The sequence below is a fragment of the Hyla sarda genome, chromosome 7 (genome assembly GCF_029499605.1).
Source record: "Hyla sarda isolate aHylSar1 chromosome 7, aHylSar1.hap1, whole genome shotgun sequence".
Lineage (NCBI taxonomy): Eukaryota > Metazoa > Chordata > Amphibia > Anura > Hylidae > Hyla > Hyla sarda.
The window spans coordinates 165,457,900-165,471,657 of record NC_079195.1 but is presented as its reverse complement, the minus strand read 5'-3'; positions in this window follow the sequence as shown (position 1 = coordinate 165,471,657).

Below are 13,758 nucleotides of genomic sequence, written 5' to 3'. Positions count from 1 at the left end.
TATGTCTTAGGGAGGATTAAACTGGCAGAGTCACTGGTAGAGAAGGATCTGGGTGTACTTGTAGATCACAGTCTACAGAATAGCATGCAATGTCAGGCTGCTGCTTCCAAAGCCAGCAGGATATTGTCATGTATAAAAAGAGGCATGGACTCGAGGGACAGGGACATAATACTCCCCCTTTATAAAGCATTGGTACGGCCTCACCTGGAATATGCTGTTCAGTTTTGGGCACCAGTCCATAAAAGGGACACTGTGGAGCTGGAAAGGGTGCAGAGACGCGCGACTAAACTAATATGGGGCATGGAACATCTTAGCTATGAAGAGCGATTAAAGGAGTTACAATTGTTTAGTCTTGAGAAGAGACGTTTAAGGGGGGATATGATAAATGTATATAAGTATATAAATGGCCCATACAAAAAATATGGAGAAAAACTTTTCCAGGTTAAACCCCCCCAAAGGACGAGGGGACACTCCCTCCGTCTGGAGAAGAAAAAGTTTAGTCTCAAGGGGCGACACGCCTTCTTTACCATGAGAACTGTGAACTTATGGAACAGTCTACCTCAGGAACTGGTCGCAGCAGGAAAAATTAACAGCTTTAAAACAGGATTAGATACATTCCTGGAACAAAATAACATTAATGCTTATGAAGAAATATAAAATCCCATCCCTTCCCCAATATCGCGCCACACCCCTACCCTTCAATTCCCTGGTTGAACTTGATGGACATATGTCTTTTTTCGACTGTACTAACTATGTAACCATGTAACTATGAGTATGCCCTGGGCCAAGAAAAGAACAAGCAGCAAGCCTATGGCCTACACTCCCACCTGCACACAACTGAGCACCTGCTGGCAGCCCGACAGGAAACTGTGGGGAGACCACCGACGACAACAACTAGATAGACAGAAAGACACAATAAGGAAGAGAGCCATCTGTCGGCACGTATACTACCCCTGACCCAAAATAACCTTGTTATTAACTATATATATATATATATATATATATATATATATATATATATTATTATATTATTATTAATATTTTTATTTATTTTTTGTTACCCTTGTGGTACATACTCATGCGTATTGTAGTGTGTTCCCCTAGCCCTGGACGTGTATAACCATATGACTGCACTGAAGACGAGTCAGGAGGCAGTGATAACGTGATTGTACTGAAAGAGACAGTAACAAATACCCCAGTATGAAATGTTTGATTAAATGTTCTGAGTGGAGTCAGGAGACAGTTTCTACTACGAAATTGCTCTGAAGACGTGTAAGTAACAAATAATTGTGTGCGTACGGATTGCTGCTCTGAAGATGAGTCAGGAGTCAGCATGAACGAAAATTGCTCTGAAGACGAGTAGGCAACAATTCCCCGTATGGGTATCAACCTAAACTGCTCTGAAGACGAGTCAGCAGACAGTTTGACTACTCAATTGCTCTGAAGACGTGTCAGTAACAATTAATAAGATGTATGTAGGGAATAACTACTGCTCTGAAGACGAGTCAGGAGACAGTAATGATAGTGCCATCGCTCTGAGGACGAGTCAGTAACAATGACAGGGTAGGCTGTGTTGCTGCCGTGACAACAGAGTTCGGGGACAGCAAAGCGTGAGATTGCTCTGATGACGTGTCAGTAACAATGAATAAGATGTATGTAGGAAATAACTACTGCTCTGAAGACGAGTCAGGAGACAGTAATGATAATGCCATTGCTCTGAGGACGAGTCAGTAACAATGACAGGGTAGGCTGTGTTGCTGCCGTGACAACCGAGTCCGGGGACAGCAAAGCGTGAGATTGCTCTGATGACGTGTCAGTAACAATATGTGATGCCAGGAGTGTAACCGCTCTGATGAAGAGTCAGAGGCAGTTAATGAGGTAACTAAAAGCCAAACCTGACTGAGTCAGGAATGACCTCATGTGTATTGAAAATACGTACTGGCGTGTACCTATGCCTGAGTATATGTAACGTCTAGAGGCCTCCCTTCCCCCCCCCCCACTACCCATACCCGAGCATAACCCTCCACAGTCTCCCCCTTATTATTATTAATATATATATATATTTTTTTTTTTATATATATATATTTTTCGTAACCCGTAGCAACCAGGCTCCAACTAACACAAACAAAACCCCAAGAGTAAAATGAATGGGGAGGCAATGCACCTGACACACTAAGCCAAAGACAACACTGTAAAAGAAGACAAGAGGGGGAGAAGGTATAAGCAAACAGCAGGCTGCAGGTCACGTGGCAAACTGAAAAAAAAAACACCGTATGACCCCTGCGGCTGCCCGTACAGAGAGCCCGAGGGAAGCGTACGCTGAGGCTGACCACTGCCGGCGGCGTGAGGACTGCGTGCTGTCCCCCCCGAGCCGAGAAAGGAGAGGAGCGCTACAGCCGCACCACCCCAGTAAAGGAGTAGTGCATCCCGAGCGTCCGCCGCCGTCCCCGACCCGAAGGCGCACTCCTGCCACTCCCCCTGCCGGACAGACTCGCAGCAGGAGTGGGGGTATGCCGCAGCCGCCCCAAGAAGTGTGGCTGCCGCTGCAGCGAACAAGCAAAACACAAAGCACCGAACCCTCTCCCCTACAACACCCGACGCGGCAGCCGGTTAAGAAAGCCATGCCGACGAGCGGCACTTACCTGATACAGCAACGAAACGGCAATGTACGAAAGCCGAGCACCGGGAACACCAAAGAACGCCGGGAACGTAAGCGCTAGTGGCAGTGTACTATGAAGAAACACTGCTGAACGCTACATACGCACCTGTTGCAGGTAAAGGGAGGGTATATGTAGGGACTCCCAGCTCCTCCCACAAATTAAGCCCAATGGGCATCCACTTGTTTTCTCTTTTTTTTGTAGCCCGGGCAGGATGGAATAGGAAAAGTCAGTACCTGACACCTCCTTTAACCTCTTAAGGACCCAGGACGTACGGGTACGTCCTGGGTCCCGGTCCTGTGATATAAAACCCGGGTCACACGGTGACCGTCATAGTGAAGCCAGGACCCGCCTCTGCCGCGCGCTATTAACCCTTTAGCCGCGTGCTCAAAGCTGAGCTAAAAACTAAAGTGAAAGTTGCCGGTTAGCTCAGGGAGCTGTTCGGGATCGCCGTGGTATAATCGCGGCATCCCGAACAGCTGTACTATAGGAGGAAGGTCTCTTACCTTCCTTCCTGCCATCCGATCGCCGATTGAATGCTTCAAGCCTGAGATCCTATGGCGATGGATCAATCAGTGTAAAAGATCAGTTAATGCAATGTTATAGCCCCCTATAGGAGCTATAATATTGCATAAGAAAAGTGTAAAGAAAAAATCATTAACCCTTTCAATTATCCCTTCCCCTAATAAAAGTTTGAATCACCCGGCATTTCCAAGAATAAAAAAAACAGTGTAAATGAAAATAAAAACAAACATATGTGGTATCGCCACGTGCGGAAATGTCCGAATTATAAAAATATACTGCTTTTTAAACCGCACGTTCAATGGCGTACGTGCAAAAAAATTCAAAAGTCCAAAATAGCAAATTTTTGATCATTTTTTTATACCACAAAAATAATAAAAAGTGAATAAAAAGTGATCAAAAAGTCTGATCAGAACACAAAGATACCGCTAAAACCTTCAGATCACGTCGCAAAAAATGAGCCTTCATAGCGCCCTGAACACAGAAAAATAAAAAAAGTTATAATGGTCAGAAGATGACCATTTTAAACGCATAAATTTTCCTGCATGTATTCATGATTTTTTTCTGAAGTGATACAAAATCAAACCTATACAAGTAGGGTATCATTTTAACCATATGGACCTACAGAATAAAGATAAGGTATCATTGTTTCCGAAAAATGTACTGCGTAAAAACGGAAGCCCCCAAAACTTGCAAAATAGTGTTTTTCATCAATTTTGTCGCACATTGATTTTTTTTCCCGTTTCACCGTAGATTTTTGGGTAAAATGACTAATGTCATTACAAAGTAGAATTAGTGACGCAAAAAATAAGCCATCATATTGAATTTTAGGTGAAAATTTTAAAGAGTTATGATTTTTTAAAGTTAAGGAGGAAAAATTGAAAATGAAAAAACGGAAAAAGCCCGGGTCCTTAAGGGGTTAAGCTTTTCCATCAGGTTTCTTGGGGGAGATTTATTAAAATTTGTGCAGAGGAAAAGTTGGCCAGTTGTCCATAGCAACCAATCAGATTGCTTGTTTTTTTTTTTTTTTTTTTATTAAATTAATTTTTTAGGCCTTTTTAATAATTAAAGAAAAAACACGATTGGTTGCTATGGGCAAATGGTCAATTTTTCCTCTTCACAGGCTTTGAGAAATCTCCCCTTTTAACCTATTGTATGCTTGCACTATGTGACTGACTATGCATACTTATTAGGTGTATTTACTATCCCCCTCTCTTTAAGACATTGTCAACAGGAAGTGGAGCATTAAATTACATAAAATTATGCCCCCTGGAAAAAGAGTAGTGGAGTGGTCCTACTTTTATCTGTGTTGTTCACTAATCGCTGCCCCCCAAAGAGATCTTCTCTTGATACCTGTTATCCCTAAAATGGCTGTTGAAGCTGTATGCATAAGCCTTTATAGTGATTCTGACAACACCCATATACTGCCTCCTGATTGTCTCAGAGAGCAGCTTACAAGATATTATGGGCTACCCTGAGGTCATATGGTCCTTTATGCCATGTGGCTATTATAGTTGATTCAGGCAGAACAAACCACCTGGCTAAACCAACCGAATTTGGTTCCAACCAAATTTGTGGTTGATGGGTTCAGTTCGCTCATCTCTAGGAGACACCTTATCGTAACTGATGAGTGGAAAAAAGCTTGATGACAACTGATACATGTTTTTAGCATCAGTTGTACTCAGCTTTTGAAAAACAACATTTGCAATGCAATGTGAATGTAAACCCTGCCTGTGATGCTCTGTAGGTAGTTTTACAAATGTTGGAAATGATGCAGTTTCTCCAAAGCATTCACTCATGTAAGGCTCAGTTCAAACTGCACTTTTGTTTTTTTCATTTACTGTAAACTGTAATACATAATACATATAATGTATACACTTTTCTACTCTTGAAGAGGTTCTAAACATACATTAATGTATGCTATACTGAAAATATTGCTATACAGCAATTTAAAAAGCAATTTACATTATTTAAAAAGAAATGCCTTGTAACTTGTGTAACTTCATGTACTTTTTGTCTTTTGCTGTATACAATAGTGTAGTCTTGTGTGCTTTTGTATCCTGCAAAATAAAACAGAAAGAAATGGAAACAGTGGTAGCCCTGCCTAAACGGTGTGAATTTTGGTGGAAAGGCGTTGCTGAATGACTGCTGTGAATTGGAAAGTGGATTATATAAATGAATTAATCAATGTACTTAAAATCTGCATTTGTGGACTTTCATCAAGTCTGTAGCGTTTCTGCAGAAAAACCTACAACTGTGGCTTTATTGCAGATTTTGACTAAATTGAAGTTAATGAGGAAAAATCCTTAAAGGTTAACTGTCATTAGTTTCACTCATACCCCTGCCTGGTGTGTAGTACGGGTGACACTGATAATGATTATACTTACCTGTCCCCGATCCATAGTCCCGTTGGCCCGTTATCTTCCTCGTTCTGGCAGCAGGCTTGGAGCTTCAGGAGCACACTGACGTCACCGTTGCTGCTTCCCCAGGCCTGTTCGCAACCTGACCCAGCGAGGAAGCAGCGGTGATGCCAGTGTGTTCCTGAAGCTCTGTCTGTGCATCAAGCCTGCCATCTGGATTTCTAGACAGATTTCTTAAAATTTTTATCACATCAATGGTACAGTAAATTTGCTATAGAAAATCTGTAATGTATCCAAACGATTTTAAAATATCTTGAGAGAGGGCAACATTAAATAGGTGACATAATTTGATTTAAACAATATCTATTATGTAACATAGTAACATAGTTCATAAGGTTGAAAAAAGTCCATCAAGTTCAACTTATAACCCTAATAAGTCCCTATTGAGTTGAGTTGATCCAGAGGAAGGTAAAAAAAAAAACCTCATACTAGAGGTAAAAATTCCTTCCCGACTCCAAATATGGCAGTCAGAATAAATCCCTGGATCAACCTTCTGTCCCTATAAATCTAGTATCCATAACCAGCAATGTTATTACTCTCCAAAAATGCATCCACACCCTTTTTGAACTCTATTACAGAGTTCACCATGACCACCTCCTCCGGGAGAGAATTCCACAGTCTCACTGCTCTTACAGTAAAGAACCCCCATCTGTGCTGGTGTTGAAACCTTCTTTCCTCTAGACGTAGAGGATGCCCCCTTGTTATAGATACAGTCCTGGGTATAAAAAGATCATGGGAGAGATCTCTGTACTGTCCCCTGATATATTTATACATAGTTATTAGGTCTCCCCTAAGCCTTCTTTTTTTCTAAACTAAATAACCCCAATTCTGATAATCTTTCTGGGTACTGTAGTACTCCCATTCTTCGTATTACTCTGGTTGCCCGTCTTTGGACCCTCTCCAGCTCCACTATATCTTTCTTGTACACTGGTGCCCAGTACTGTACACAGTATTCTATGTGTGGACTGACTAGTGATTTGTACAGCTGTAGAATTATTTCCTTGTCGTGGGCATCTATGCCCCTATTGATGCACCCCATGATTTTATTAGCCTTGGCAGCAGCTGCCCGACACTGGTCACTACAGCTAAATTTACTGTTAACTAATATTCCCAAGTCCTTTTCCATGTCAGTCATCCCAAGTGTTCTCCCATTTAATACATAATCCCAGCCCGGATTTTTCTTCCCCATGTGCATTACCTTACATTTATCAGTGTTGAACCTCATCTGCAACTTCCCAGCCCAAACCTCCAACCTATCCAGCTCCATTTGTAACAGTGCACTGTCCTCTAATGTGTTTACCGCTTTACAGAGTTTAGTGTCATCTGCAAAGATTGCTACTTTACTATTCAACCCCTCTGCAAGATCATTAATGAATATATTAAATAAGACAGGACCCAAGACCCACCCCTGTGATACCCCACTAGTAACAGTCACCCAATCAGAATAAGTACCATTAATAACCACCCTCTGTTTCCCATCATTGAGCCAGTTACTTACCCACTTGCACACATTCTCCCCCAGCACAAACCTCCTAATTTTATGCACCAACCGTATTTGGAACCGTATCAAATGCTTTGAAAAAATCCAGATATATGACATCCAGCGATTCCCCCTGGTCCAGTCTGGAGCTCACCTCCTCATAAAAGCTGATCAGGTTAGTTTGACAGGACCGATCCCTCATAAATCCACGCTGATACGGGGTCATACATTTATTGTTATCAAGATATTCCAAAATAGCATCTCTTAGGAAATCCTCAAACAATTTACATACATCCGAGGTTAAACTAACAGGTCTATAATTCCCGGGGTCACCTTTTGACCCCTTCTTAAATATTGGCACCACATTTGCCATGCGCCAGTCCTGGGGAACAGTCCCTGTCACTATAGAGTCCCTGAATATTAAAAATAGGGGTCTGTCTATTACATTACTTAATCCCTTTAGAACACGGGGGGTGAATGCCATCTGGACCTGGTGATTTGTCTATTTTGATTTTTTGTAGGCGGCACTGTACTTCTTCCTGGGTTAGACAGGTGACCTGTACTGGGGAGTTTACCTTATCACACTGTATTTCACCCGGCGCGTGCGCGCCCTAAGGAGCGGGGCCGCGCGCGCCGGGACAACACAGACGGGGAACGGGTCAGGTACGGGAGCCGAGATAGGCCTGCTGCATCTCAGCTCCCGTACCTGACCCGTTCCCCGTCTGTGTTGTCCCGGCGCGCGCGGCCCCGCTCCTTAGGGCGCGCACGCGCCGGGTCTCTGTGATTTAAAGGGCCACTGCGCCACTGATTGGCGCAGCAGGCCTAATCAGTATCCTCACCTGTGCACTCCCTACTTATACCTCACTTCCCCTGCACTCCCTCGCCGGATCTTGTTGCCATTGTGCCAGTGCATCGCGAGCGGGCGCGTCCCGCATCGCGAATCGCATCCCAGCTGGGAGTAATATCGCAGCGCACCCGGTCAGCAGGTCTGACCGGGGTGCTGCGAATGAGAGAACGCTGCGAGAGCTCCGGGGAGGAGCGGGGACCCGGAGCGCACGGCGTAACAGTACCCCCCCTTGGGTCTCCCCCTCCTCTTGGAGCCTGAGAACCTGAGGATAAGACTTTTGTCCAGGATGTTGTCCTCAGGCTCCCAAGATCTCTCCTCTGGGCCACAATTCTCCCAGTCAACCAAGAAGAATCTTTTACCTCTGACCGTCTTGGATGCTAGAATCTCTTTCACCGAAAAGACGTCAGATGAACCGGAAACTGGAGTGGGAGAAACAATTTTGGGAGAGAAGCGGTTAAGGATGAGTGGTTTAAGGAGAGAGACATGGAAGGCATTGGGAATACGGAGAGAAGGAGGAAGAAGGAGTTTGTAAGAGACAGGGTTGATCTGGCACTTGATTTTGAAAGGACCAAGATAGCGTGGTCCCAGTTTATAACTGGGGACACGAAAGCGGACATACTTAGCGGAGAGCCATACCTTGTCTCCGGGAGCAAAAATGGGGGGAGTTCTTCTTTTCTTATCAGAAATTTTTTTCATCCGGGATGAAGCCTGTAAAAGAGAATTTTGGGTTTCTTTCCATATGGTGGAAAGGTCTCGAGTCACTTCATCAACAGTGGGCAAACCAGAGGGCATGGGAGTGGGGAGGGGAGGAAGAGGGTGACGGCCGTACACCACGAAGAATGGGGATTTAGCAGAAGATTCGAAGACTCTGAAGTTGTATGAGAATTCGGCCCATGGTAGAAGATCTGCCCAGTCATCCTGGCGGGAGGAAACAAAATGTCGCAAATAGTCACCCAGGACCTGATTAATTCTTTCTACTTGCCCATTGGATTGGGGATGATAAGAAGAAGAGAAGTTTAATTTGATCTTGAGCTGCTTACAGAGGGCCCTCCAGAATTTAGACACAAATTGAACGCCTCTATCCGAGACGATATGCGTGGCCAACCCGTGAAGGCGAAAAATGTGTATAAAAAATTGCTTTGCCAACTGAGGCGCCAAAGGAAGGCCTGGAAGAGGGATAAAATGTGCCATCTTGGAGAATCGATCAACGACCACCCAAACAACTGTGTTGCCACGGGATAAAGGCAAGTCAGTAATAAGGTCCATAGCAATCTGTGACCAAGGCTGTTCAGGAACAGGCAGAGGATGAAGGAGACCAGCAGGCTTATCCCGGGCACAGACAGTACAAGCCCGCACGAAATCAACAACATCAGTCTCCAGAGTAGGCCACCAATAAAATCGAGAGATGAGTTGAATGGATTTTTTTATGCCAGCATGGCCTGCGAGGTGGGAGGAGTGTCCCCACTTGAGAATCCCGAGGCGCTGGCGTGGAGAAACGAAGGTCTTCCCTGGAGGAGTTTGTCTGATGGAAGCTGGAGAAGTGGAGATCAGACAGTCCGGAGGAATGATGTGTTGCGGAGAGGCTTCCACTTCAGAGGCATCTGAAGAACGAGAGAGGGCATCGGCCCTAATGTTCTTGTCAGCAGGGCGAAAATGGATTTCAAAGTTAAAACGGGCAAAGAACAACGACCACCTAGCCTGGCGAGGGTTCAGCCGTTGGGCAGACTGGAGATAAGAGAGGTTCTTGTGGTCAGTGTATATAATAACTGGATATTTGGATCCCTCCAGCAGGTGCCTCCATTCCTCAAGCGACATTTTTATGGCCAGTAATTCTCGATCACCAATGGAGTAGTTTTTCTCCGCCGGAGAGAAGGTCCTAGAAAAAAAACCACAAGTAACAGCATGCCCGGAAGAATTTTTTTGTAGAAGAACTGCTCCAGCTCCCACCGAGGAGGCGTCTACCTCCAATAAGAAGGGTTTAGATGGGTCAGGTCTGGAGAGTACGGAAGCAGAAGAAAAGGCAGACTTGAGATGTTTAAATGCGTCTTCCGCTTGAGGAGACCAGGACTTAGGATTGGCGTTTTTCTTGGTTAGAGCCACGATAGGAGCCACAATAGTGGAAAAGTGTGGAATGAATTGTCTGTAATAATTGGCGAACCCCAAAAAACGTTGGATAGCACGGAGTCCGGAGGGGCGTGGCCAATCCAATACGGCAGATAGTTTATCTGGGTCCATTTGTAGTCCCTGGCCAGAGACTAAGTATCCTAGGAAAGGAAGAGACTGACATTCAAAGAGACATTTTTCCATTTTGGCATATAGTTGATTGTCCCGAAGTCTCTGCAGAACCATGCGGACATGCTGGCGGTGTTCTTCTAAGTTGGCAGAAAAAATCAGAATATCGTCCAGGTAAACCACAACACAGGTATATAGAAGATCACGAAAAATTTCATTTACAAAGTCTTGGAAGACGACAGGGGCGTTGCAAAGGCCAAAGGGCATAACCAGATACTCAAAGTGTCCATCTCTGGTGTTAAATGCAGTCTTCCATTCGTCCCCCTCCCTGATGCGGATGAGATTATAAGCACCTCTTAAGTCCAGCTTGGTAAAGATGTGGGCGCCTCGTAGGCGGTCAAAGAGTTCCGAGATAAGAGGTAGGGGGTAGCGTTTTTTTACAGTGATTTTATTAAGTCCGCGGTAATCAATGCAAGGGCGTAGGGAGCCGTCTTTTTTGGAGACAAAAAAAAACCCAGCTCCGGCAGGAGAGGAGGACTTGCGGATAAACACTTTTTTAAGTTCTCCTGGATGTATTCCGACATGGCTTGAGTTTCTGGAGCAGACAGAGGATAGATTCTGCCCCGGGGTGGAGTAGTACCCGGGAGGAGGTCAATAGGACAGTCATAAGGCCTGTGAAGAGGCAAAGTCTCTGCTTGTTTTTTGCAAAAAACATCAGCATAATCCAGATAGGCCATGGGAAGACCAGATACCGGGGGAACTACAGGGTCTTGACTGTGAGAACTGGGAGCCGGTTTAAGACAGTCCTTGTGGCAAGAAGTACCCCAGTTCTTGATTTCCCCTGTGGTCCAATCAAGGGTTGGGGAATGGCGTTGAAGCCACGGTAATCCAAGAAGAATTTCTGAAGTGCAGTTAGAGAAGACCAAAAATTAAATTTTTCGTGATGGGGTCTGATGCTCATTAAGAGAGGTTCCGTGCGGTAACGCACGTTACAGTCCAATCTTTCATTATTAACAGAGTTGATGTAGAGGGGTCTGGCGAGACTGGTCACCGGGATGTTGAACCTGTTGATGAGAGAGGCCAAAATAAAGTTTCCTGCAGATCTGGAATTCAAGAAGGCCATAGCAGAGAAAGAGAAGGTAGAAGAAGAAATCCGCACAGGCACAGTAAGACGTGGAGAAGCAGAGTTCACATCAAGAGCTGTCTCACCTTTGTGGGGAGTCAGCGTGCGTCTTTCCTGGCGAGGAGGACGGATAGGACAATCCTTCAAGAAATGTTCGGTACCGGCACAGTACAGGCAAAGGTTCTCCATGCGGCGTCGTGTCCTCTCTTGAGGTGTCAAGCAAGACCGGTCAACTTGCATAGCCTCCACGGCGGAAGGCACAGGAACGGATTGCAAAGGACCAGAGGAGAGAGGAGCCGGGGAGAGAAACCGCCTCGTGCGAACAAAGTCCATATCCTGGCGGAGCTCCTGACGCCTTTCGGAAAAACGCATGTCAATGCGGGTGGCAAGATGAATAAGTTCATGCAGGTTAGCAGGAATTTCTCGTGCGGCCAGCACATCTTTAATGTTACTGGATAGGCCTTTTTTAAAGGTCGCGCAGAGGGCCTCGTTATTCCAGGATAATTCGGAGGCCAGAGTACGGAATTGGATGGCGTACTCGCCAACAGAAGAATTACCCTGGACCAAGTTCAGCAGGGCAGTCTCGGCAGAAGAGGCTCGGGCAGGTTCCTCAAAGACACTTCGAATCTCCATGAAGAAGGAGTGTACAAAGGCAGTGACAGGATCATTGCGGTCCCAGAGCGGTGTGGCCCATGACAGGGCTTTCCCAGACAGATGGCTGACTCCGAAAGCCACCTTAGACCTTTCAGTTGGAAACTGGTCCGACATCATCTCCAAATGCAGGGAACATTGCGAAAGAAAACCACGGCAAAACTTAGAGTCCCCATCAAATTTATCCGGCAAAGATAATCGGAGGCTGGATGCGGCCACTTGCTGCGGAGGAGGTGCAGGAGCTGGCGGAGGAGATGATTGCTGAAGCTGTGGTAGTAGCTGCTGTAGCATCACGGTCAGTTGAGACAGCTGGTGGCCTTGTTGCGCTATCTGTTGCGACTGCTGGGCGACCACCATGGTGAGGTCGGCGACAACTGGCAGCGGGACCTCAGCGGGATCCATGGCCGGATCTACTGTCACGATTCGGCTAGCTGGAGGTGGATCCTCTGTGCTAGAGAGGGATTGGCGTGGACCGTGTCGGTGGACCGGTTCTAAGTTGCTACTGGTATTCACCAGAGCCCGCCGCAAAGCGGGATGGTCTTGCAGCGGCGGTAGCAACCAGGTCGTATCCACCGGCAACGGCTCAACCTCTCTGACTGCTGAGATAAGCGCGGTACAAAGGAGTAGACAAGAGCAAGGTCGGACGTAGCAGAAGGTCAGGGCAGGCAGCAAGGATCGTAGTCAGGGGTAACGGCAGGAGGTCTGGAACACAGGCTAGGAACACACAAGGAAACGCTTTCACTGGCACAATGGCAACAAGATCCGGCGAGGGAGTGCAGGGGAAGTGAGGTATAAGTAGGGAGTGCACAGGTGAGGATACTGATTAGGCCTGCTGCGCCAATCAGTGGCGCAGTGGCCCTTTAAATGCAGATACCCGGCGCGCACGCGCCCTAAGGAGCGGGGCCGCGCGCGCCGGGACAACACAGACGGGGAACGGGTCAGGTACGGGAGCCGAGATGCGCATCGCGAGCGGGCGCGTCCCGCATCGCGAATCGCATCCCGGCTGGGAGTAATATCGCAGCGCACCCGGTCAGCAGGTCTGACCGGGGTGCTGCGAGCGCTCCGGGGAGGAGCGGGGACCCGGAGCGCTCGGCGTAACAGTCTGTTTCCTCTTTTATTGTATTGTATCTATCGGCACGTAGGGTACGTGTATCACAAGTACCTCAGTATATATTATATAGTGTGAGCCCCCCAACCTTTTTATTTTTTCAACTTCTAAAAGACATTGGGGGGGAATTTATCAAGAAATGTCTATTTTAGATCAAATTTCCACCTTTTTTTTGGTCTATACTTTGACTAGCGTGCGCCTTATTCATCAATAATGTGAAGTGTAATGATGAATAAGGTGCAGCTCTCCTTTAGCGTGAAAAGTTTTCTAACGAACACCTTTTCTAAAAAAGAGTCATACAAACAACCAGAGGCCTGGGTTCTCAACCCGTGGTACACGTACCCATAGGGGTACGCCACGGGTTGAGCGTTGGTATGCAAAAGTGCCGACAAATACTGGCCATGTATTGGCAAATACTTGTCAGCGCATAGCCGCCACAGCTCACTGTACAGTAGCGCTGCCCGAGCAGTGGCCTCGGTTACTGTAAGTGAGCTGCGTGGTTGCCCTGGAGACATCTGACCTCACCCGAAGTTGCGCGGAGTTGACGCAGCGCAGAAGAAGTCACTCGTCAGGAGGAGTGACACATAGAAACATAGAATGTGTCGGCAGATAAGAACCATTTGGCCCATCTAGTCTGCTCAATAATCTGAATACTATGAATAGTCCCTGGCCCTGACACGCGAACTGGACATGCTTTGCTGCCTAAATTATCTTAGGG